This window comes from Dermochelys coriacea, chromosome 4 (assembly GCF_009764565.3).
Source record: "Dermochelys coriacea isolate rDerCor1 chromosome 4, rDerCor1.pri.v4, whole genome shotgun sequence".
Lineage (NCBI taxonomy): Eukaryota > Metazoa > Chordata > Testudines > Dermochelyidae > Dermochelys > Dermochelys coriacea.
The window spans coordinates 144,165,066-144,190,934 of NC_050071.1; the positions used below are offsets into that span (position 1 = coordinate 144,165,066).

Genomic DNA, 25,869 nt, shown 5'->3' on the forward strand with positions numbered 1-25,869 from the left:
TCAAATAAATTTGTTAGTCTCTAAAGTGCCACAAGTACTCCTTTTCTTTTTGCAGGTAAACATAGATACACTAATGAGTTCAATCTTAAATTTAAAAGGATAATACAAAGCTTCTATGATAAGCAAGCTTTGTATGTCTTTTAGGGCTAACTCAGGCTACACATTGGGGTTCTGTTGCTTATGCCTAGAAAACTTGCCGCTCCAGAGTCCAGGCATCATAGAGATCCAGTTCCTTCTTGTTAAGAGTTTTTATTCCCTTCCCCCCATATGCTCTGAGCTGTGAACTCAGCTGATGGAAGGAATCCACTTGCACAACTCATCTTCACGGCGGGAGGGCAGAACAGCCAATGTCTTTTATCCTCTTTAATGCCCCACAATGGTCTGTCTGGTGTTAATGCGCCTTCCCTGTTGGGCAGGACGTAACACCTTCTGCTGGAGGCCAACACTTCTCACTAGTTACTGTCTCACTCTAGTCTGATGATTTACATGGTCACAGAGGCTCACAATACAACCGCTCAAATAGTACCTTACAATATGGAATACAGATGCTATGTCAGACTAATGCAGAGAGCAACTCACAAGTATTCAGTAAAGTCTCAGCACTAAATACATTCTTATAACCCTAATTCCCGTTTTAACAATCCTAATGTACAGCTGAGCCAGACTGATTTCAGCCATGTATTTGTCAGTGTTCGGCTGAGACATGGGGACCTTGGCATGAGCTGGTCTGCTAGTGTCACAGATCCTATCCAGAAGTACTGAGAAAGGAGGCTGCAGGGGATAGGATCAATGCCTGGAATGGGCCCAGAACTCAAGGGAAGCAGTCTCTGCAAGTTAGGGACCGGAGGAAAGGACAGCAACCAGATTCAAGCGGAGCAGTTGGTGCCCCAGGAATGAGAGGTCCTGAGGAAAGGACGAAGAGCATGACAGGAGGAGGAGACCTTAAACACAGCAGCGGAGAAACAGGTCTGGTGGTAGCCAAATTCTGGACTCCGTTTGGTGGCCACGGCTGGGACGGGAGGGAAGATCTAACAGGGAGCAAACTGGCTGGGATTTCCTACATTGGCTTGAACACTGGTGCAGGACATTGCGACAGACTGGAAGGAGGACACTGTCACTCAGAAAGGGGCCGGATGTTAGGGGACTCTAGCCAGAGGGCCAGGTCCCAGTGGCAGTATAATAGAAGGTTAAAGTGGACTATACGTTCACCTGCTCAGTGCTGACACGTGTAACATGCCTTTATCAGTGCACAACAGCCACTTCCGGCAGTACATTACATGACCATACAGAGAACATGTCCCTGGTGTATCCCTCTGGGAAGGAAGCCCGGGAGCCAGTCCATATCTGGTACAAGTGCCTGATCAGCAACCTGCCCTGTACCAGCCGTACATGACAGGCAGGAGCCAGTCTAGAAAGCCACAAGAGGGTGCTCTGGGGCGGGGCAATAGAGCACAGGGAGGGGGTGTGCGTTGGGCCGCATGCACAGCTTTGTTCTTGTAGGGCCCTGACTCGCCATTTCTTTTTGAGGAAAAAGCATTTTTCCTGGTTAGGGTGGGGAGCGGGAACGGAGACGTCGCTCCTACAGATCCCGCAGCTGGGTGGAAGAAAACTGGGTTGAGCCTCCCGACTCTGCCCAGCGTCTCTTTCCCTGCCCGCTTTATTCCTCCTACCGCTTGTTTTCCACACCAGGTCTTGCCATCACAGCGAGAACACCCACGCGTCCCATGGTGATGCAGCCGCTTTGCCCTTTGCTTGAGTATAAAGACCACGTCTCCGGTTGCCCCTCTGGGACACCTGTCCGGCAAGCCGTGGAAGGAAGCAGCCGGCTGTCTCTGAAGTTGGAGGTGCCCAAGGCGGTCTGCAGACATGTGCTTTCTACCCCACGCCTACATGTCCACTGCTATTTCCCATCCCCTCCCTCCTGTTCCCGACTTCTGTTCCTCTCCTTCTCCCGCGCTCAGCATCCCGCCGGCTGTCCCACAGCCCCGAACGCTGCTCTCCTGTCCTTCAAAGCCCTCTTAGTATCACCCTCCCGGATGGCTGTCCTGTGTCTTGTCTAACGTAGATGGGCTTTTCGGGCCTGGGGGAGGTGCCTTTACGTTTCTGACACACATGAGGAAAGATTTGTATGACGATCATGCTAAGAATTGATGGAATAACAATGACCATAGAATCCCTCCTCTGAAATGTGCTGGCTTTGGCGTTAAAATATTGCACTGCCCAAAGCCCTCACCTGGGACTCCAACCTTCTCCCAGGCAGCTTTATGGCCGTTTGGCACAGGAACGAGGGGATCTTTCTCCTGGCCGGCTGCTACTGACACGTTGTATTTGTCTCTCCGTGCTTCAGGGCCAGTCAGCTCATGTGACTGTCCAGAACCCCCCCAGGTGCTGGAAGTAATTATGACCAGGGATGAAACCTATCCACTTTCCAGAGACCCGTCAGCTCGGCTGGTGAGAGCAGCCCAGGGTAGCTCTGGTAATTCAATCAGAGTCTGTAATTCGCTAATGGGCAGGATCGATTCTGGGCCGCAGCCGAAAGGGGCTTTGTTTCCATCGCCCCAGTCCTTTGCCAGCTGGCAAGCTGCTGCCAGTTGAGAATGACAGAACTTCAGCCCCTGGCCTATTCCTCTGTGGCAGAGCAGAGCGCGCCTTGCTGGAGCCTGTCTGGACCATATTCCCCAGGGCCGGGCCAGGATCCTTCCATACAATCCAGGCTCCAGGCCTTTGTCCAGCCTTAAGTGTCCCAGGTGATGAAAGACTGTTCTGAGGATGAAGATCTTACAACCACTGTATAATTATCTATTTACGCCACATATCACCACAGTGTCCAGTCACCTGCATCCTTCCTTTGCAATACAAGCGGAGTTAACCATGCCAGAGCAAGCTTCACTTCAGAATACTTGCTCTTATACTAGTGCTGTATTGATGCCAAGATCTGTAGGCTCCCCACCCCCTAGGAAAAAATATGAAGGTAACCAGCTCACAAGCTGGCAAATTGCTTTTCCACACCCATCATACCTAGTTATCAGTGTAATGATCCCCTCCCTTCGCACTCGAATCCTAGGCAGAGTTTGATCCTAGGACCTTCTATAGCTCAGCACAGACCTCTATCACGTGAGCCAGGGGGGCAACTTCATTAGCTGGCGGCAGCAGCAGTAAGTTTTATCTTCCAGCCAACCAGCCACTAGAGGTGGACATGCTGCAAATGTGACCAGCATGTTAAGCCTGTAAGAGCTTTAGGACTCACAAACAGCCCTTCGGCAACTTACAGTGAATATACAGTGCTTTTGCAGGGAACTGTAGGCTGAAGGGATGGGACACAGCATGAATGCAAACCATTCTCTCTTTAAATCACAGGCCAGTGCCCCCTCCATTAAAGGTGCTTAGGCAAGTCCACTAATCAGTCTTCCCCAGAATTCTTCTGGTATTTAAACAAACAAACAAAAAATCACCTACATTCCCCTTGTTAGTCAAAACATATGTTAAGTGTAGTATACACCACATTGTTAGGTATTATGTGCACGATATTAATAGAATATACATCCTTTATATAAGTGCTGGGAAGTTATGTTAACTGAACGTATTAGGCTCTTCCTACAATTCTGTTCACCACAACACTTCACAAAACTGGAGTCAGCTTTGGCATTAGAAAATGGGACACTTGTCAAAGGCAAAATACATTAATGTTCTGCCCTGGCACAAGCCGGGGAGGTGCCTTCAAGGACCAATACCTGGAATGTTGGTACCCAAAACAAAGATAAGGAAGGTACAGAACAAGTGAAGGATGTGGGACAGTCTGGTGGGCCGGGTTTTAGGGATGTAGAGAGTTTTGTAACTTGTTAAATCATCTTATGAATGCTGCTAGCTGAAATGCACGTCCTGGAAGCACACCTTCTGTGTAAGGTGAACACACGGCAAGAATTTTCTTCCCATACCTCCTTTACATATTGCACTGTTGTGTCTTTAGACAATAACCAAACCTAGCCAAGTGTATCTGGTCTCAAGGATTTTTAAGCACAAAACTGAAGTGCAGTCAAACAACTGGCCGCACCTTGTCTAGTCAACGCCCTGATGAGCCCAGGTTGGGGCAACTGGGATCAAACGTTAAAACTGACCATCTTTAGAATTTTATTGTGTTGCCTTTTTAATATTATTGTTACAACCATTTTCAACCCCTTTCACCCCCCACCACCAACCCCCATCACCATGGTACCCCGGCATCTCAAAAGCCTGAAATGGAGACATTCAAAACCTCAGTAAGAAAACAAACATCATGACCCTGTGCAGCCCTCATCCTAGCCTTACCGCTAGGAAACCAGGGGCACGTCTACACTGTGAAAAAGAGACGGGCAGGGGGACGGGGGAGGGTCTCAGAGCCTGGGCCCAGCCTGAGCCTGAACATCTACACTGCTATTTTTACCCCCGGAGCCCGAGCCCACTGAGCCGGGCTGAGTCTTGGTTCTGCAGCTTTTTATTGCAATGTAGATGTACCCTGGAAGTCCAGGTTTCCCCTTTCTGCCTCAAAGACTCAGCTTAACCTGCTTCCAGCACTCTGAGCGGGTGACCCCCACCACCTAGCCCAGTGGCCCAGCTAGCTGGCTCACCCGTGTCTAAGACCTGGGACTTGCCTCCAGTGTTAACGTTTACGGGGGAAGGAGACTGTAGCATCTCAAACAGAGAGCAGGGGTTTAGCTGAGCGCGATAAGGAGCAGCCAAGTATGGGGACGAACAAAAACTAAATGACACCTCCCCATTCTAGATAACCTCACAGTAGATCCAGTGTCAGCTTTTCTCCGACTGGAGAGAAGGTGACCATTTCAGCATCATTATTCATAAACAACACAATCTAAGCTCTGTCGATTCAAATGTGTTTCACCATCCCCGTCCCCCTCTGCTGAATTCACCCTCCCCAGCAACCAGCCAGGGAACCCGCAGCAGACAGGCCGACCCTGCCTTGGAGAGGGAGAGTTTCTCTCGGTGTCACAGGGGAAACTCCCCTCCACACAGATGCCCAGAGAAGGAAGGCAAGGGAAGGGAAGAGGGGGTGAGGAAGGAACAAGGGTGGGAAGGAAGGAGGGGCAGGGGGAGCGGGAGGGAAGGAACTGAGCAGAGCAGGCAAGGAAGGGGAGAAGGAGAGGTAGGGGGAGCAGACGAGAGGAGTCGGGGCAGAGCAGGGGGCAATCGCAGAAAGGCGGAGAAGAGGGGAGCTGAGGCAGGAAGGAACTAGGGGGAAGCAGGGCCTGGGAGGGGCGCTGGGGGACCGGGACGAGGCAGGAAGGGGGCTGGGGCAGCGCGAGGGGAGCAGGGGGACTGGGGAGGGGCAGGGGGGGAGAGGCAGGGATCGGGTTAGATGAGGGGGAAGGGGCGGGGCTGGGACAGGTGGGGGGCGGGACCCACTCTCTGGACACGCTCCCGCCTGCTCCCATTGGCCCGATCTGCTCGCTCGACTGACAGCCGGGGCCAACAGCCTGAACCGCCCCCCTGCAAAACAAGAGTTCCCCCTCCCCCGCTGGGGGGGACCGCTGCACAGACTGGAGGGCTCTGCTGCAAAGCATCTTATGTGCTTCGGCCAGCAGCCCCAGCCACCTTCTCACAGTGACACCTGGGGTGCTGCACCCCCAGCCCCACACCCCTGGGTGCCCCAGTGCAAAGGAGCAGCCGTTTCCTCTTGAGTGCCCACCGGCCACCAGGATCCAGCCCGGTTCCGACCGGCCGCCAGGTCAACCCCCCCAGGAGAAGAGCTGTCGGACCCCACCTCCCTGGCGGTGGGGAGCAGCAGTTTTCGCTCAGGTCCGTTGCCCAGGGCGGACCAGACCCGAGAGTAGAGCGAAGGAGGGGATCCCCAACTGGCTCCAGCGAATTCTGGGGGCGCCCTTCGCTGGCAGTACAGTTGAGGCCCGTCACTTTACAACTGCTGGTCATGATGCTCCGGCGGGTGGACCAACGGCTCCACCATGGCCATGAGTCACCCCACTAAGGCCCTGACGGGCACTGTAGCGAGGATCACATCGCAGGGACCGGAAGGTCAGCACGTGGGCCCTACACTCGAACACACGCGCACGCGCAGTGCGTTCCTCTCGAGAGCCAACACGCAGGCTGCCGGGGGGCCTACGTGCCATTGGCTGAGTCTGACCCCACGAGACCGAGGCCCCGAGGACAGGCTCAGCAACCCCGCGCTGCATCCATGTGGAGAAACCCCGGAGGTGTTTCCCCGACCACCTGTCCCTGCGGAGGTTCCAGGTGGCCCTTAGCTGGTCAGCTTGGTCCAGGAGTGAGGGAGGGGGGAAGGGGAGGTGGATGAGGAGCACTCTCGGGCCCAAAGTAGCTCCAATCCCTTCCTCACACCAAGCTCAACTTGCCCGGGACGCCGAGCCTGTCCCATGCACTGAACCAGCTCGACAGCCTCATGACAAGAAACCGCAGGCACCCGCACGAATGAGCCAGGTGGAAAAGGGCAGCCGCCCGCTGGTCCCAGGGAGAAGCGGCTTGCGAGCCCCAGCCAGTGGATGCTGTAGCTGGGTAAGAGAGGCAGGTTCGACCCTTCGGAGGAACCATTCCCCATTCACCGCAGCCTGGGTACTCTGCCCGCCCCGACGCCCAGTGGCCACCAGTCCATTCTGTCCGGCACCCACTGGCACTGGGACTCGTAGCCTCCTGCATGTTAAAGGGACAGAGTCTCTCAAAGGTTCAAGCCCCCTAAAACTGGGGGTCTTTCCTCGATTGTAAAGCCAGAAGGGACCCGTGTGATCAGAGCTGCTGCTGGAGGAGCCGGCGGGGGCAGAACTGAGAGGAGGGGGACAGCTCTGATTTTAGCGAGTGGGAGAAAGAAGTGAGGTATGTAGGGGAGTGGGGGGCAGCAGATCTGGTGCAGGCTTGCGGGGCACATCGGAGGTGTGAGCTGGGCTAATTGTTGGTCTGGGGGGTGGTCAGATATTGTGGGGGAGGGGGGCAGATAATTAAGTCATGAGAATGCTGGGGTTGGGGGGAATCCCCTTCCTCCATACATTTGGCAGAGTTCGCAGCGGAGCCCGCGGCTGGGCGGAGGTGGGGCTGAGCACGCAGCGAGAGGCAGATGTGCACAGCTGTGCCGAGGAGGGAGATAAGCACCTGCCCACGCAGGCGGAGGACACAGGTCAGCAGGGACGACGTGGGCTTTTCCGGACACGCTCGGTGCCCAGTCCCAGTGTCCGCAGCCGAGAGTTCAGTCTGAATTCAGCAGAGGGGGATCGGAAGAGGCAGTGGGCCCAAGGGGGTGGCTAGGCCAACGGGGGAGATGAGCTTGGGCAGGAAGGGGGGGTGGGCAGTGAGCCCAAGGGGTGGGCTAGGCGAAGGGGGGTGAGATTGGGAAGGAAGTGGGGTGTGGGCATTGGCCCAAGGGGGTGGGCTAGGCGAAGGGGGGGTGAGATTGGGCAGAAAGGGGGGATGGGCAGTGTGCCCAAGGGGGTGGCTAGGCGAAGGGGGGGTGAGATTGGGAAGGAATGGGGTGGTGGGCAGTGGGCCCAAGGGGCTGGGCTGGGTGAAGGGGGGTGAGATTGGGCAGGAAGGGGGGTGGGCAGTTTGCCAAGGGGGTGGCTAGGCGAAGGGGGTTGAGATTGGGCAGGAAGTGGGGGGTGGCAGTGGGCCCAAAGGGCTGGGCTGGGTGAAGGGGGGGTGAGATTGGAAGGAAGTGGGGGGTGGGCAGTTTGCCCAATGGGGGTGGCTAGGTGAAGGGGGGGGTGTAGATTGGGAAGGAAGGGGGTGGCAGTGGGCCCAAGGGGGTGGCTAGGCGAAGGGGGTTGAGATTGGGCAGGAAGGGGGGTGGCAGTGGCCCAAGGGGCTGGGCTGGGTGAAGGGGGGGTGAGATTGGGAAGTGAAGTGGGGGGTTGGGCAGTTTGCCCAAGGGGGTGGCTAGGCAAGGGGGTTGAGATGGGGCAGGAAGGGGGGGTGGGCAGTGGGCCCAAGGGGGTTGGCTAGGCGAAGGGGGGGTGAGATTGGGCAGGAAGGGGGGGTGGGCAGTGGGCCCAAAGGGCTGGGCTGGTGAAGGGGGGGTGAGATTGGGAAGGAAGTGGGGGTGGGCAGTTTGCCCAAGGGGGTGGCTAGCGAAGGGGGGGTGAGATTGGGTTAGGAAGGGGGGATGGGCAGTGTGCCCAAGGGGGGGGCTAGGCGAAGGGGGGGGTGAGATTGGGAAGGAAGGGGGTGGTGGGCAGTGGGCCCAAGGGGCTGGGCTGGGTGAAGGGGGGGTGAGATTGGGCAGAAGGGGGGATGGCAGTGTGCCCAAGGGGGTGGCTAGCGAAGGGGGGTGAGATTGGGCAGGAACGGGGGTGGGCAGTGGCCCAAGGGGCTGGGCTAGGCGAAGGGGGGGTGAGATTGGGAAGGAAGTGGGGGGTGGGCAGTGGGCCCAAGGGGGGCTAGGCCAAGGGGGAGATGAGATGGGAAGGGAAGTGGGGGGTGGGAAGTGGGCCCGAGGGGGGTGGCTAGGCTAAGGGGGGGTTGGGCAGTGGGCCAAGGGCTGGGCTAGCGAAGAGGGGGTGAGATTGGTAAGGAAGGGGGGGTGGGAAGTGGCCCAAGGGGGGGCTAGGCCAAGGGGGAGATGAGATTGGGCAGGAATTTGGGGGGTTGGCAGTTTTCCCAAGGGGTGGTGGCTAGGGCGAAGGGGGGGGGTGAGATTGGGCAGGAAGTGGTGGTGGTCAGTGGGGATCCCAAGGGGGGGCTAGGCCAGGGGGAGATGAGATTGGGCAGGAATTGGGGGGTGGGCAGTGGGCCCAAGGGGCTGGGCTAGGCGAAGGGGGGGTGAGATTGGGCAGGAAGTGGGGGGTGGGCAGTGGGCCCAAGGGGGGGCTAGGCCAAGGGGGAGATGAGATTGGGCAGGAAGTGGGGGGTGGGCAGTGGGCCCAAGGGGGGGCTAGGCGAAGGGGGGGTGAGATTGGGCAGGAAGTGGGGGGTGGGCAGTGGCCCAGGGGCTGGCTAGGCAAGGGGGCAGTGGGGGGGGAGGGACCCAGCCCTCAGTGAGTGAAGCCCCCAGCAGCACACGGGGGGTCCAGGGAGCACATGGGGGGAGTCCTGGCTGCCGTCACAGACTCACAGTCCCACCCCCATGGGCTTCTCATTGGCCAGTTAAACCGTCGCCCCGCCCCACAGGGTGACGCCTCCCCCTAGGTCCCTCCCCCGGTGGGGCGGGGCCGGCTGGTCCCCTCGCTGTCCCCGGAACCGCCCTGGCCAATGAGCGAGCGAGGAGCGGGACGGGATCGGGCCAATGGGAGCGGGCGGGGGCGTGTCCGCGAGCGGGGTCGCGCGGGGCTCTGGGCAGCGCTGCGGGGCGGAGCGCGCCGGGGAGCGGTGAGTCCGGGGGGCGGAGCCCCGCGCTCTAGCCCGGCCCCGCCCCTCGCGCTCATGGACCCCGCCCCCTCATCTATCCCGCCCCCTTCCTGACCCCGCCCCCTTGGTACTGCCCCCTGCCCCAGGCCATCGCCAGCCTCCTTCCTACCCTCGCCTGCCCCACCCCGGTCTGTTGAGCTGCTGGACACAACTAAGGTGCCAGGGGAGGAGAAAATGCATCTGGATGCATGGCGACCCTCTCCCCCTCTATATTACTGGTGTACTAGGGTCTGATGGCGTGTTCCCTGGTAGCCTGGCTGTAGAAGTGCTGGGGCGAGGGTGTGATGAGAGAGGGTTAAATGAAACTGAGTAGGAATTCTGGGTCATTTAAAGAAAAGGAGGACTTGTGGCACCTTAGAGACTAACAAATTTATTTGAGCATAAGCTTTCGTGAGCTACAGCTCACTTCATCGGATGCATCCCACTGTTAGGGATTAGGAGGGAAACCTTCATGGGGGAGGGGGAAATTGGCATAATCTGCCTGCTGTGGGGTTTCTTGAACCTTCCTCTGAAGCAGCTAGTTCTAGCCATTGTCAGAGACAGGATACTGGATTATATCAACCACAAGTCTGATCCAGTCCGGCACGTCCTATGTGATGGGCAGGGCGTAAGAACTTGGACAGAGCCGTACCTAGAGCTGAAGAATCTTGGTCCCCTGCCCCGTGTCCGCTCCTGCTGCCACACAAGGCTGCGGGGTCTGTGTCTTCAGCTCTGCAGCGTCCCCAATGTCTAGAGCCCTGCAAATCTGCAGATCCCCGCGGCCCATGTTTACGGATCAGATGCAGATCCAGATTTTGTATCTGTGCAGGGCTCTACCAGTGTCCTAGCTTTGGGTGCATTCAGCTTAACTCTGTACGTGAAATGAGGAGTTGGCAACTCTTGCTGGTGGCCGCTCTCATTGCTTTTCCTAAAATAATTAATTTAGCTTTAGGAAAAACAAATAAGTATACACGGCCAAATCAATTTAATGTATTGCTAGATAATAAGTCTGCAGTGAAAAGTAGTATTAACAACACAGAAGTATCACTATTCACAGCAGACTTACTCAGTTCTGTCAACCAAGCCTGGGGACAAATTAAGTCCTAGAATGGGGCGGGGAGGAGGGTCCGGGAAGGCGCCAGGGGAAGTGGTGAGGCAGTGGAGGGCGGGAGCCGGAAGCCCTGTGGCCAGAGCCCTGCTGCCCTGCTAACCCCAGGGCTGAAGCCCAAAGCCTGAAACTCACCAGTTGCCTGGTCCCTCCATTATTGTGCCCAGGTATCTCCACAGGGGGAGCGGGACCCAATCAATGCTGGTGTCCCCAGCAATCAACACCAATGCCGTGCATCCAGGAGCAACAGGAAAGGGGCTGCTATTTTGGCCCCCACCCCCCATAACAGTCCATGAGTCTATGGACGCAAGAAAAAGCCCCTGGTGACCGCATTTGAGAACCGCTGGCCTTACACTTGGTTATGTAGAGAACTGATGTTCATCTCATTGTGATGACAAAGAAACGCACAGAGTATGAACTAGTGCTGGCTGTGTATCGTTCTGTGTCTGCATGGCTGCTGCTTGTATCTTTCCCAAGCCGTGGCACTGGGGAAGGAGCAAGACACTGGGCAGTTACACTGCAGCTGTGAGCCCCATGGAACAGTCAAGAATCATGTCAGTGCACTTAGCGGCTGCTTGGGCTAAAGCTGTGATCAGCAGTAGGAGCATTTCAGCTGTTTCACGGCGGGGTGGAGGAGCTGAAAGCAGAGGAGGGGTACGGTACAGGGTAGACTATCAAACCTCTTTTACCCCTTGTCTATTTCCTACCCCTCCCACATTCCAAAACTACCAGGAAGATTTTTGGGGGGAGGGGGGTAGGGTTGGGGAGGGTCTTTCTCTCTTCCATCAAGAAAACAGGAGCCCAGAGCTGAGGTAGCTACTTGCTAGAGGCTGATAGGAAAGATGGTACCAGTTGTGCACTGTCCTTTGAGAATGCTTGGTAGGAATCCCCGCACCCTCGCTTTCCCAGGAGCAGGGGGCATTGGGGCTTCCAGGTCCCTAGAGGTCCGTGCCAGTTCCTTCCGTCATGTCTAACACACATGTCTAAGTGTGTTGCAATTTTTTTCGAGCCATGGACTGACATGTCCGTGAACTCTGCAAGCTGTTGAAGCAGAGGTGATTGTCCCACAGGAGTGTGGTTTGTGAAATGCCTTGAAGTAAGGAGGAGATAGAAACGTAGAATATTGCTCTTAGTGGCTAGCATGTTTCTAAAACACGTGATTGCCCAGGGATGTAATGCAGTGATGTGGGACAAGGTTGGGCCCTCGTAGTTTCTGAACACACAGACACATTGAAACACATTTGAATGGACAGAGTTAGATCTTGTTGTTTAATGAATAATTGACGGTGTTGGCTGAAATGGTGACCTTCTCTCCGGTCTGGGAAAAGCTGACACTGGATCTACTGTGAGGTTATCTAGAATGGGGAGGTGTCATTAGTTTTTGGTCGTCCCCATACTTGGCTGCTCCTTATCGCGCTCAGCTAAACCTCTGCTCCCTGTTTGAGATGCTACAGTCTCCTGCCACCGGTAAACGTTAACACTGGAGGCAAGTTCCCAGGTCTTAGCAGGATCATGGATGAGCCAGCTAGCTGGGCCACTGGGCTAGGTGGTGGGGGTCACCCATCAGAGTGCTAGAAACTAGAGATGGTTGGTGGACAAAAAGCTAGAGAACCCACAGCAAGCAGGGCAGCTGGCCGTCGAGTTTGTGAACAGTCGGTCAGGGGGTAGCAGGGAGGAGTCCCAAAAGAACAGGCCCCCCATGATGCAGAGAGAGAGTCACCATGGGACCTCCCAGCGGGGAAATATGGAGAACCCCCTCCCAAGGGAAATGCCTGGCGTCGGGACCCTCCGACCGCTAGAGGGGACCAACGTGACATGAGCTGCTATCACTGTGGCCAGAGAGGCCACGTACGGACCCAGTGCCCCGGGCTCAGGGTCAGACTGAGCAGACCCAACCTACCCTAGGTTAACTGGGTAAGGGACCCAGCAGGACGAGGGGCACGACGCCCAGGCAAGGGGGGGGCTCCCAGCTTACCACCTGCTCAGGAGGGAAGAGTACCCCAGGCAGCTCCTCCAGAGGGCTGGATGCTCTGGACTCAGGGTTCTCGGTTTTACAGGGTGGTGCGGGGCTGTCCCTCCGAAGAGAGTGCCTTGTTACCCCTGGAGGGGGTGGAGGAAGGTCAATGGAACTGGGATATGGGCGCAGAGGTGACGCGGCCCGGCCTGAGGTGGTGGACCCAGATCGGGTGGTGCCCAACACCTACCTGACCCTGACGGGCGTGGGCGGGACCTCATTCAAGGTGCCCATGGCAAGGGTACACCTGAAATGGGGGGCCAAGGAGGGCCCCAAGGATGTGGGGGTGCACCACCATTTGCCCACTGAGGTTTTGATGGGGAGGGAGTCCTAGAAGACTGGCCAAGCAACCCCCAGACTGCCCCGGTTGTGACCCGCAGCCAGAGCTGGTGAGGGGCACTGCGCCCTGACCTTGGGGAGGGTACCACACCAGAGGCTCAGGACCCTACCCTGGTGGGGAGGGAGCGCCGAGGGGCATGGCTCAGAGAGGCTGTGGCCTCAGACCTGGCCAATGAGAGGGAACCGGTCCCCATCCCTTCCCCAGCCACTGAGTTCCAGGCCGAGCTGCAGAAAGATCCCTCCTTGCAGAAGCTCAGGGACCTGGATGACCACAGTGTGGTACGGACCATGAGGAGAGGTTGCCAGGAGAGGTTCCTGTACCGAGAATGGGCCCCCAGGGGAAGTGGAGTCCTGTGGGGTCAGGAGGCAGCTGGTGGTACCCAGAAGTATCGCCGCAAGCTCCTGTACCCGGCCCATGACATCCCCCTCGCAGGGCACCAGGGAATCCGGCGCACCCAGCAGAGGCTGCTACAGAACTTTTACTGGCCTGGGGTCTTTACCACTGGCCGGCAGTATTGCCGATACTGTGACCCTGTCAGAGGGTGGGGGAAGGCCCAGGACAAGGGGAAAGCGGCTTTGAGACCTTTGCCCATCATAGAGGAACCTTTCCAGAAGGTGGCCATGGACATAGTGGGGCCTCTCAGCAAGACGACCCGGTCAGGGAAGAAATACATTGTGGTGGGGGTAGATTTCGCCACTCGCTACCCCGAGGCAGTGCCCTTAGCTTCCATTGAAGCAGATACCATGGCAGATGCGCTCCTGACCATTTTCAGCCGAGTGGGGTTGTCTTGACAGGACCAAGGAAGTCTTGACAGACCAAGGATCCAACTTCATGTCGGCCCTGCCCCAGTGCTTGTGGGAGAAATGTGGGGTCTGGCACAACTGGGCCTCAGCTTATCACCCCCAGTCCAATGGGCTGGTGGAGAGGTTCAATGGGACCTAAAGATGATGCTGAAAACCTTATGAACCAGCACCCGCAGGATTGGGACAAGTCCTTACCTCACCTGCTGTTCGCATACAGGAAGGTACCCCAGGAGTCTACTGGATTTTCGCCTTTCGAACCGTTATATGGAAGGAGGGTAAGGAGCCCCCTGGACCAGATGAGAGACGAATGGGAGGGGAAGGCCACTCCCGATGGAGAGTCAGTGGTGGAGTATGTCCTGATCTTCCGAGAGAGACTTGCTGAACTCATAGGCCTGGCCAGGGAGAATCTGGCCAGAGCCCAGAAGAAGCAGAAGGTCTGGTATGACCGCACGGCGTGGGGCCACGCCTACGCCACCGGGGATCAGGTGATGTTTTTCATCCCTGTGAGAAAGAACAAACTACAGGCCGCCTGGGAGGGCCCTTTCAAGGTTGTCAAGCCGCTAAATGAGGTAAACTATGTGGTGGAGCTGTCGAACCGGGCGCACCACCGCCGGGTGTACCATGTGAATATGATGAAGCCATTTTATGCCAGGGGGAATGTGGTGTTGGCCGTGTGTGGACATTGGGAGGAGCAGGGAGATGACCCTTTAGTAGATCTATTCCCTGGAACCAGAGCTGGTTCACCCCTGGAAACAATTCCCCTCTTGGATCAACTAACCCCTGCCCAGAAAGCTTAGATCAGGGGGGTGCTGCATCCGTACTGACAGCTGTTTTCCAACCAGCCTGGATGCACTAATCTGACTGTCCGCCGGGTGCAGACAGGATCGCACCCACCGATAAGATGCTCCCCCTTCCGAGTCACAGGGAAAACTGCTCAGGACCTGGAAAGAGAGGTCAGGGACAGGCTGGCTTTGGGGGTGATCCAGCCATCTGCCAGCCCTTGGGCCTCGCCAATGGTGCTGGTCCCCAAAAAGGACGGGTCGATACGGTTCTGTGTGGACTATCAGAAGCTCAATGCCATCACTGTATCTGATGCCTTTGGGGGTGATCCAGCCATCTGCCAGCCCTTGGCCTCGCCGGTGGTGCTGGTCCCCAAAAGGACGGGTTGATACAGTTCTGGGGACTATCGGAAGCTCAATGCCATCACTGTATCTGATGCCTACCCCATGCCCAGGCCTGACGAGCTCCTAGACAAATTGGGAGGAGCTCGATACCTTACCACCATGGACCTTACAAAGGGCTACTGGCAAGTGCTGCTGGATGCAGATGCCCGGCTGAAATCTGCCTTTATCACCCCTCTGGGGCTCTATGAGTTCCTGACCCTGCCTTTCGGCCTCAAGGGAGTGCCAGCCACCTTCCAGTGCCTGGTGGATCAGCTACTGAGGGGGATGGAGAGTTTGCCATGGCGTATATTGATGACATCTGTGTCTTTAGCCAGATCTGGGAGGACCATGTGTCCCAGGTTAGACAAGTGCTGGACCGACTCCAGGAGGCTGGGCTGACCATAAAAGCCGAGAAGTGCAAGGTGGGGATGGCTGAAGTATCTTACCTGGGCCATCGGGTGGGGAGCAGCCGCCTAAAGCCAGAACCAGCTAAGGTGGAGGTGATCAGAGACTGGCCCGCTCCCCACACCAAAAAGGAGGTCCAAGCCTTTATTGGGTTGGCAGGATACTATCGAAGGTTTGTACCTGCTTTAGCGCCATAGCCATGCCATCACTGAGCTATGCAAGAAGGGGAAGCCAGACAAGGTGGTCTGGACCGAGCAGTGCCAGGAGGCTCTCTGGGCGCTGAAGGAGGCTCTGGTCAGTGGCCCAGTTCTGGCAAATCCAGACTTTGACAAGACCTTTATGGTGTTCACCGATGCCTCAGACACGGGACTGGGGGCGGTGTTAATACAGGAGGATGAAAAGGGGGAGAGATACCCCATCGTGTACCTGAGCAAGAAGTTGCTACCCCGGGAGCAACACTACGCGGCCATCGAGAAGGAGTGCCTGGCCATGGTGTGGGCCTTCAAGAAACTAGAACCCTATCTCTTTGGGCGACACTTCACCGTGTACACGACCACTCTCCCCTGACCTGGCTGCACCAGATGAAAGGAGCCAACGCCAAACTCCTGAGATGGAGCTCCTGTGCAGGATTATGACATGGACGTGGTCCATGTGAAGGGAAATGCCAACATGATAGTGGATGCGTTGTCCCGGAGAGGGGACCCCGAACTTCCCCAGCTCACTGATCAGAGTGACCCCGCTCAGTTCAGTCTCGAAGGGGGGAGAGATGTGACAAGCATGGAGGGGGAGTGTTGACCTGGGAATGTGGCAGGGGAGTTTCACTGGGGATGGGATACCTGAGAGCCTGTAACCTGAGCCGGGAGGGGGAGATAATACCTCTGCCCAGGAAACTGGACAAAGGCTGCAGGAGAGAGCCTGCTAGGGGGGTTTTGGTTTCAGTTTCGAGCTGGGTGGTTGAATGCAGGGAACCCCAGGGCTGGGGTCTGAGCTCCCTGCGCCCCCAGAAGGACGTGACTGAGGGGTCCTGGTTGTACCCACAAGCTCTGTTTTAAACTGTGTTCCTATTGTCCAATAAACCTTCCGTTTTATTGGCTGGCTGAGAGTCAGAGTGAATCCCAGGAAGAGGGGTGCAGACCCCGGGCTCCCCCACACTCTGTGACACCCGCCATGTGTTCTGAGCTGTGAACTTGGCTGACGGAAGGAATCCACTTCCACAACTCATCTTCACGGCGGGAGGGCAGAACAGCCAATGTCTTTTGTCCTCTTTTAATGTCCCACAATGGTCTGTCTGGTGTCGCTGGGCCTTCCCTGTTGGGCAGGACGTAACACCTTCTGCTGGAAACCAGCACTTCACCCTAGTTACTGTCTCTCTCCAGTCTGATGATTTACATGATCACAGAGGCTCACAATACAACCGCTCAAATAGTAACATCTGTATTCCATACTGTAAGGTATGTCAGCCTAATGCAGAGAGCAACTCACAAGTATTCAGTAAAGTCTCAGCACTAAACATTCTTATAACCCTAATCCCCATTTTAACAATCCTAACGTACAGCTGAGCCAGACTGATTTCGGCCATGTATTTGTCAGTGTTCGGCTGAGACATGGGGACCTTGGCATGAGCTGGTCTGCTAGTGTCACAGATCCTATCCAGAAGTACTGAGAAAGGAGGCTGCAGGGGATAGGATCAATGCCTGGAATGGGCCCAGAACTCAAGGGAAGCAGTCTCTGCAAGTTAGGGACCGGAGGAAAGGACAGCAACCAGATTCAAGGGGAGCAGTTGGTGCCCCAGGAATGAGAGGTCCTGAGGAAAGGACAAAGAGCATGACAGGAGGAGGAGACCTTAAACACAGCAGCGGAGAAAAGGTCTGGTGGTAGCCAAATTCTGGACTCCGTTTGGTGGCCACGGCTGGGACAGGGGGAAGATCTAACAGGGAGCAAACTGGCTGGGATTTCCTACATTGGCTTGAACACTGGTGCAGGACATTGCGACAGACTGGAAGGAGGACACTGTCACTCAGAAAGGGGCCGGATGTTAGGGGACTCTAGCCAGAGGGCCAGGTCCCAGTGGCAGTATAATAGAAGGTTAAAGTGGACTATACGTTCACCTGCTCAGTGCTGACACGTGTAACATGCCTTTATCAGCGCACAACAGCCACTTCCGACAGTACATTACATGACCATACAGAGAACATGTCCCTGGTGTATCCCTCTGGGAAGGAAGCCCGGGAGCCAGTCCATATCTGGTACAAGTGCCTGATCAGCAACCTGCCCTGTACCAGCCGTACATGACAGGCAGGAGCCAGTCTAGAAAGCCACAAGAGGGTGCTCTGGGGCGGGGCAATAGAGCACAGGGAGGGGGTGTGCGTTGGGCCGCATGCACAGCTTTGTTCTTGTAGGGCCCTGACTCGCCATTTCTTTTTGAGGAAAAAGCATTTTTCCTGGTTAGGGTGGGGAGCGGGAATGGAGACGTCGGTCCTACAGATCCCGCAGCTGGGTGGAAGAAAACTGGGTTGAGCCTCCTGACCCTGCCCAGCGTCTCTTTCCCTGCCCGCTTTATTCCTCCTACCGCTTGTTTTCCACACCAGGTCTTGCCATCACAGCGAGAACACCCACGCGTCACCTGGTGACCGATGGGACGCTGACGGTACATGCAGCCGCTTTACCCTTTGCCCGACTACAAAGACCACGTCTCCGGTTGCCCCCCGGGACACCTGTCCGGCAAGCCGCAGAAGGAAGCAGCCGGCCGTCTCTGAAGTCAGAGGTGCCCAAGGCGGCCTGCAGACAAATTAGCTGTGACTGGCTCTCCGGACACCTCTTCCCGGGGTGGCCTTTGGTCATGTTAGCTGGAGGGAGGAGAAACGGCATTTGGAAGAAGAGTCAAATGAGAAAAGGGCACCCGCGTGTGCAGGAGGATGTTGCTGGTGGCTGATAAGAGGCAGCAGCAGGAAACACACCAGCACGTGACGTGGCCATTTGCCTGCTCGCAGCTGGGCTGAGATCGTCCCCCGCCCGGCACCAGTCAGGGCCCTGTGTTGCTTCTTGATCGCAGCAGGTGAATGCTGACGTTCCTGGAAACAAGGGGGGCTGGTCGATCTGATTTTCTTACTCCCCCGCCCTTTCTGGTTCGTTGGCATAGGGTTGGCCATGAGTGCTTGGCTGCAGGGCTCCCTCTCCTTGCCTGCGTCGGATCCACACCCACACATGCTTTTTACCCCGCACCTACGGGTCCGCTGCTATTTCCCATCCCCTCCCTCCTGTTCCCGACTTCTGTTCTCTTCCTCCCCGCGCTCAGCATCCCGCCGGCTGTCCCACAGCCCCGAACGCTGCTCTCCTGTCCTTCAAAGCCCTCTTAGTATCACCCTCCCGGATGGCTGTCCTGTGTCTTGTCTAACGTAGATGGGCTTTTCGGGCCTGGGGGAGGTGCCTTTACGTTTCTGACACACATGAGGAAAGATTTGTATGACGATCATGCTAAGAATTGATGGAATAACAATGACCATAGAATCCCTCCTCTGAAATGTGCTGGCTTTGGCGTTAAAATATTGCACTGCCCAAAGCCCTCACCTGGGACCCCAACCTTCTCCCAGGCAGCTTTATGGCCGTTTGGCACAGGAACGAGGGGATCTTTCTCCTGGCCGGCTGCTACTGACACGTTGTATTTGTCTCTCCGTGCTTCAGGGCCAGTCAGCTCATGTGACTGTCCAGAACCCCCCCAGGTGCTGGAAGTAATTATGACCAGGATGAAACCTATCCACTTTCCAGAGACCCGTCAGCTCGGCTGGTGAGAGCAGCCCAGGGTAGCTCTGGTAATTCAATCAGAGTCTGTAATTCGCTAATGGGCAGGATCGATTCTGGGCCGCAGCCGAAAGGGGCTTTGTTTCCATCGCCCCAGCCCTTTGCCAGCTGGCAAGCTGCTGCCAGTTGAGAATGACAGAACTTCACCCCCTGGCCTATTCCTCTGTGGCAGAGCAGAGCGCGCCTTGCTGGAGCCTGTCTGGACCATATTCCCCAGGGCCGGGCCAGGATCCTTCCATACAATCCAGGCTCCAGGCCTTTGTCCAGCCTTAAGTGTCCCAGGTGATGGGGGCCTATTCCACAATCTAGCACAGAGGCCCCCAAACTGTGGGGTGGGCCCCCCTAGGGGGGGCATGGAGAAACATTCGGAGGGCACAACAGGTCTGGGACAGCCCCCACAGGGGGTGCGAAGTGAGCGCCACCCAGCCCCGCTCCACCCCCAGCTCTGCTCTGGCACCATCCGCGACTCCCGGTCCCGTGCCCGGCCCCATAGCCTCAGCCCTGGACCACAGCCTGGCTGCAGCTCTGCACACAGCCCTGGCCCCAGTCCCGTCCCCAGCCTCAGCCTCTGGCTGCAGCTCCATTCCCAGCCCCAGTCTCAGCCCTCTTACCCCTGTCTGTGTCTCAGGGGGGAGGGGAGAAGAGGGTATTGAGAGGGGTAAGGGGGGCCATGATGCTGAAAAGTTTGGGAACCACTGGTTTACCAGATTTCACTGTCTGAAATAAAGATGCTGTAGGCGCACTTCAGCCTCTTTAGCAGATCACTTTTCTCTGAGGTGTCTGGAGCGCACGAGCCCTGGAGAAACATGTCCTTGAGGGCAGTGACCTTAACGGGGAGGACTTGGATTGAGGCATATTTCCATGGAGACTGTTGTGATGATTGGACTGACAAATTGACCCGAATGGTGAGCTCAGTTGTAAAAAGTCTATGAAAGTTCACGAGATGTCACCATAACCTATAATGGCAAGTGTTGATAGTAGGGCCAGTAGTGTTCAGTAATGTGTGTTATAGGAAGGTGCACGAGAACTGGCCAGAGACTGGATGGAGACCAAAAACAGACCTAATTGTGATAACTCCAGTACAGTGATGTTGAAACCATGCTGGGTAAAAAGATAAGATATGGACCTGGAAATGAATAGACCAGCATTGATTTGTCGGATATTAGGCTTCATTGGTGGACAAAATAATGAGGGGCTAGGCTATTCCACCCACCATTCCCTTTGTAAAAAAGAAAAGGAGTACTTGTGGCACCTTAAGAGACTAACAAATTTATTTGAGCATAAGCTTTTGTGATGCATCCAATGAAGTGAGCTGTAGCTCACGAAAGCTTATGCTCAAATAAATTTGTTAGTCTCTAAGGTGCCACAAGTACTCCTTTTCTTTTTTGCAAATACAGACTAATATGGCTGCTACTCTGAAACCTGTTATTATGCATTCCCTTTGTGAATCCTTCAAGAAAGAGACTTTGGGGAGAGATTAGGGAAGAACAGATGGAGGCTACTGGAGTGAGTGTCACCATCGTGGCTGCCACCCCCACTGTCTCCTGGGACCCTGGGCCTTTGTCCTCCTGATCCGGAGGGATGTCCTGGCCAGACCGGGCCAGAGAGAGGGACCTAGATGACATCATCACCTCTGCCGGCTCCAGCAGAAACCCAACCACCACCTGGGATGAAACGGGATCCAACTTTAACAACAGCTCCAACCCATCTCAACTCACTTCTCTTTCCCCCCAAGGATGGTTATTACCATCTTTGGTAAGTACTAAAAGACTGTCAGTCAAGGGGTTTTTTCCTTCTGAAAACTCTCTCCAGCTAAAGGCAAATGGAGCAAGGGATGGTGTTAAAATCAAACCCTGACTCAGTACTTTCCATTTCAAATGCTTTCTCTGGTTTTCTTTCTTTTCTGTATAATAAAAGGCAGAAGGATTTTAGTAATGGGTTTGCCCTGCTATGAAGCAGGCTGAGGTCTGTGTACCAAACCTCAGACCTTATTTACCACTGTTTAATGCTGGACAGTGACTGGGTTATATTAACAGCTTTGGCTCATTTAATCCATCTAAATAAATACAACAGGGCCCTCCGCTGAGATAGTCTTGATATGGCCATCCTTGGCTGAGGTGCCCTTACCCAAGGAGGTCTTAAAGGAAGACCTTTCACTGACAGGTCAACGAAGAACATGTACAATAAAGCCAACTTTAAGTGTTCTCCATATGAAAAATGCTGGCACAATTTCCTTCCAAAACACACATTCCTCCTGCTGGAATAAACCCAGAAAAAGAAGCACAACTAAGTTTGTGCCAAATTTCCTTCACAAAAATCTCCCGTGGGCCAAAACCAAGCCCGGGGAAGTGAAGCCCCAAAGGAATTCTGTTTGAGAACATTGTGAGCAAGTGAAAATGTGACTCAGAACGGAACTGGCATCTCCTGCTTAGCCGTAGTGCAGTGGTCCCCAAACTTCTCCTGGTTGTGCCCCCCCCTTACCCGTCTGCACCCTTCCCCCCTCAGGGCTGGGACCACAGCTCCGGGGGGGAAGGGTGTGCAGACAGCAGTAGGGGGGCTGAGGCTGGGGCTGGGCCAGGGCTGGGAACTGAGCTGCAGACGGGCTGGAGCCAGGAGCAGAGCCGCATTTGTGGGCGGGGCCAGAGCAGACCTGGGGGCAGAGGGGGCTGGGTGACACTCCCTCCCCACTCCCCATTAGTGCTGGCAAGGCCCCACCACACCCCACTGAACATTCCTCTGCACCCCCCTAAGGGGGCACACCCCACAGTTTGGGGACCACTGCCGTAGCGTTAGCACCAAGGAGTTGTCTTGATGCAGCAACTATGCTCTGGGGAGGGACCCTTGGAGTTTACTCCCTATGTTGGCCTCAAGACGTTGATAGTGTCCATCTAATTCTATAAAACTGGCCCATTTCCAGGTTTGCTCAGAGAGTGAGGGGCAAGATGAGCTGCCAATTAACTGTACAAATGCCATACACTGCACATGTGCTGCAAACCTCTGCTGATCACACCTCCCCGCTCCTCTGCTATGGAGCATCCAGGCTGAGCGGGGCATTGGGCACCTGTAGAACACCATGCTGACTGAGGATGGCATTATCAAGCAATCCCACCGTCCCATGTGCTCTGCTGGGAGGGCAAGCTCGCCCGGTTCCGCTCAGTGGCGCTGTTTCACACGGGGAGGCAGTTTTACAAAGTGTCCTTTAAAATAAGATCTTGCTCATTCTCCATTTGACCAGACATGGCCTCCCTCCCCCAAGCCTCCTGCACATGCCCAAAACACCCAGCACTGCCGCCGTTCCTGTCACTCCACCCATTAACCCCCCACTGTAGCAGGCACGAAGGGGTTAAGGGATGGAGTAATTACTCCCCCAGCTGTGACTAAGTAGCTGCCTCGATGGGAAATATGGTTCTCAGGCAGCATGGGGCAGCTGCTGGAGAGGCTGGGGCCTATCTCAAGGAGGTTCCTCATCAGGAGCCTGGAAAGGAGCCACCCAAGTGGAGCCAGAGGCTTGCCCTGTGGAGTGGGAGGTAAGACTGCTGGGCTGTAGCAAAAGGATGTTTCTTTCCCTCCTACAAGGCGAGGAGGAGAGTCCAGGTTGCTGGAGGCCCCTGTTGCCAGGCTGTAGAGAGACTGCTGGATACAGTGAAGGAGACCCAGCAAGCTGGGAGACTGGGCTGTGGAAAGGCCAGGGTGTCCTAATGAGCCCTTAGATAAGGAGGGGACGAACGGCCCCTTTCGCACACCAGCACCAGAACGTAGGTGAAAGGAGAGGAACTGTGATGGGCTGGTGGACTTTGTACCGTTAACGGCTGGGCTGACGTGTCGGGCTGATGTTACATTCACGAGGGGTCGTGTAGCACCATGCAGTGGGTGGCACTCACTGGCGGTGTCACCTAGTGGTCAGGGTACTAGGTCTCTAGTCACCCTGCCTTCAGGGTCGCTCACTGGCCACCATCTTGTGCCCTGGTGGTCCACCTTTTGGTGGCTGACAACCCAGCCTGCCGCTCAGGTCCTCAGTTAGCCATACCCCAAGGAATATGTCGGATCCACACTCTGCCAAAGGACGGGCATGGCGGGGAAGCACCTTCAGTCTGTTCAGTGACCCCTGCAGGTGGCCAGTCCCAATTGTGCAGTTTGCAAAGTCTATGCTCTCGGGGTTTCCCCAAGGGGGTGTCTGGAAAAGAGGGTTCTTGTATGCTCCGTAACAAGGCGGTTGGTAGAGGAGCCCAGGCCCTCCACTGGGGTCCTGCCCAGGGCCCTGTGAGAAGCTACTATGTCCAGCCCCCGGGAGTGCTTTATGGCCGCCTCCCAGGGCCGCTTCCTACCACTCCCTGCCCCACCAAAGTTTTACAGTTTGATGCAGTAGCAAAGAAAAGGTGAGGAACTGGACTGTCAGCTGCCCGGGCACACCAGACAGGCAGGAGTTAGTTCCTCCTAAGGGTTTCTGCAGCACCCGTCTCCAGGAGCTCTCAGGGTCTGTTGCTCTCCCTGCCCTGGCAGGTCCCTTCTGAGATGTCTGTCTCCCTTCTCAACAGCACCTTCAGCTGTGGCATCCCTGCAGGTGGGGATGGGCAGGGCCAGCTGGACCCAGACTTGCTGCTTAACCCCTTCAGCTCCAGTGTGGGGTTTACACCCTCCAGCACATACTGCTAAGCTAAAATGTGTCCAAAACGGGGTGGAATGCCAGAGCCGCGGTGTCCTGCACCCTGTCCCTGGGATCACAGGTGACACGCTGCGCGTCCACGTGCAGTGCAAGAGAGTGAGATGGGCTCTAGGAGGGCTCCTGCAGCAAGGGTGTTGGGTAAACAATTTAGGGAGGTTGGATTATAGTCAAAGTTTAATGAAATCCTCCTGTTTATCACCTGTCCCTGCACTGGGCTTGTCCCCTTCTCAGCCCAGCCAAAACTTCGCGGTAGCTAGTTCCATCTCAGTGCAGCCTCTGACCTGGTTTAGTTAGACCCTGAGCTAATCATCAGGGTGATATTTTCCTACTCACAATATTGGCAGTTGTAATTAACAGAGCTGCAAACTATGTCTTTCCCCCTGGGGGGCAGCACAGCCTTTTTCTTTACCACCACCACAGCTGTTACAAAGACCTGTTCAATCAACTGTCCTTGGCCAGCAGCTGGGAAGAGTGCCACATGCGTCCACGAGGCCGGGTTCCACATTCGCCCCCTCACGGCTGCGAATGCAGGACTAGGGTTAAAATCAGCCTTCTGAACGAGCTGAGAGATTGGGGGTTAGTTACCTTTCCCTCTCCCCCAGGAAGCTAGGATACTGTCTAATACGGGAATAGGGCAGGAAACACCCACATCTTGGTGGGATTAATATCCCAGCACTGCCCTGAGAACCATGGGATGCTTCTGGGAATAGCATGGAGATGGCTGATCAATATGGGATTCTATCCCCCATGACAGTGCAGAGCAGCTGGCCTGGGTTTGGGTATGTGGGAGACCATGGGGGAAGCTAGATGTTTCCAAAGCTTATTGCCCACCCCACGCACTAGTTGCCAAGAAATCCTGACTAACAAGCAGAGCATCGCTGACTTCACATGAAGACCCAGCTGCTGAGACATTTGCAAGCATCAGGTTTTACTCTCAAATGTCTACATCAACTCTTTCTCTCTCTCACACCCACCCTCCCACCCCAGGAGGAAAGGGCATAAACACTTTTAGACTGAAAATGATATAGGGAACCCTTATACAATTTACCCTCCGGGGTTATGCTGACAGCAGAGTCCACACCAAACAGCAACACAATAATCTAAACAGAGACTGGTAAATAAAACAATTAAAAAAATCAAACAATTGAGTAAGTGCCAGCCCCCGTCTCGAAAATTAGCACATGGTGCTGATCAGCTAGGAAGGTGGAGCCGGCCGAGAGCGTCACGTCTTATAACCCAGGATAACCTAAGCCTCGACTCCAGCATCTGGTCTGCTATGCTCCATTGAAATAGCAATGGAACATCATGAGATGATGAGGTATATATGGTTGCTACTGCAGTCCATATTGTACATAATGAGGTCCATATGGTAGATAACTGGGGGGGTCCCCTTGACAGATGATGAAGTACATACCCAGCTAGGTTTTGCCCCCAAGCATCTGATACCTGGATATTGGTGGAGGTGACCAGCAGGTCTCGCGGCAAAGTGGATATTTTGTCTCCCATGCTTTGCTTGGCATTCTGATCTTTCAGCCTGCAGAGGTATCGACTGCCATGGTAGGATGCACAAGATGGAGCAGAGATTAAAGATCAGAGGAGATGCAAGGAGAGGGTGCAGGAGCAGACTGACTCCGGAGAGACAAGGATCCTGATCCAGCATCCCTTTACAAAGCACAAAGGGATGACGCTCCCCTTGCCACACAGGAACTATAAGGGAAAGCAGCACAGTGACTTCCCTGGCTCAGTTTAGTGTCAGCTTGACAGCCCTGGGGGCTGAAGACCCCAGCAGCAAACTTCCCTGCACTGTCCCAACCAGAACGGATGTCCGGGGAATTCGGTCTTCTTGGCTCATTCAGTCAGTGGTCTCTCTGAGGCTGCCAACAAGGGGACCAATTAATGTTGGCAGCTCTGGCCCTGATGGAACCCCTCCATTCAGAACTGGAGTGGGATCCTGAGTGGCCCAAAGTCTGTTGATATCAGTGGAAAGAGTCCCAACGACACCAGTGGGTGCCGGATCAGGGCCTCATCAGATGGGAGCCACTTTCAGGCCCTACCAGTGAGCAGGATGGTTCCTAACCTAAGCGTTCCCATCAGCTGCTTCTTAATGGTATCCTTATGTTGCTCCTGCCTTGGAGAAACATGGGGCCAGACCTGCTCTCCCTGACCCTGCTGCAAACCAGGACTAACTCCCCAGAGGTCAATGGGGCAATCTCCCTCCACGGGGGAGTCACTGGGGCTTGCG

General features: G+C 55.5%; 1 long non-coding RNA gene across 1 annotated transcript; it reads left to right on the forward strand.

Moving 5' to 3' along the window:
• The first annotated feature begins 1,031 nt into the window (after positions 1 to 1,031).
• On the forward strand, positions 1,032 to 20,177 carry LOC122459771. The gene is made up of 3 exons (XR_006280668.1): positions 1,032 to 1,727; positions 18,105 to 18,221; positions 18,848 to 20,177. It is a non-coding gene; the product is annotated as an uncharacterized LOC122459771 (long non-coding RNA).
• The last annotated feature ends 5,692 nt before the right edge of the window (positions 20,178 to 25,869 follow it).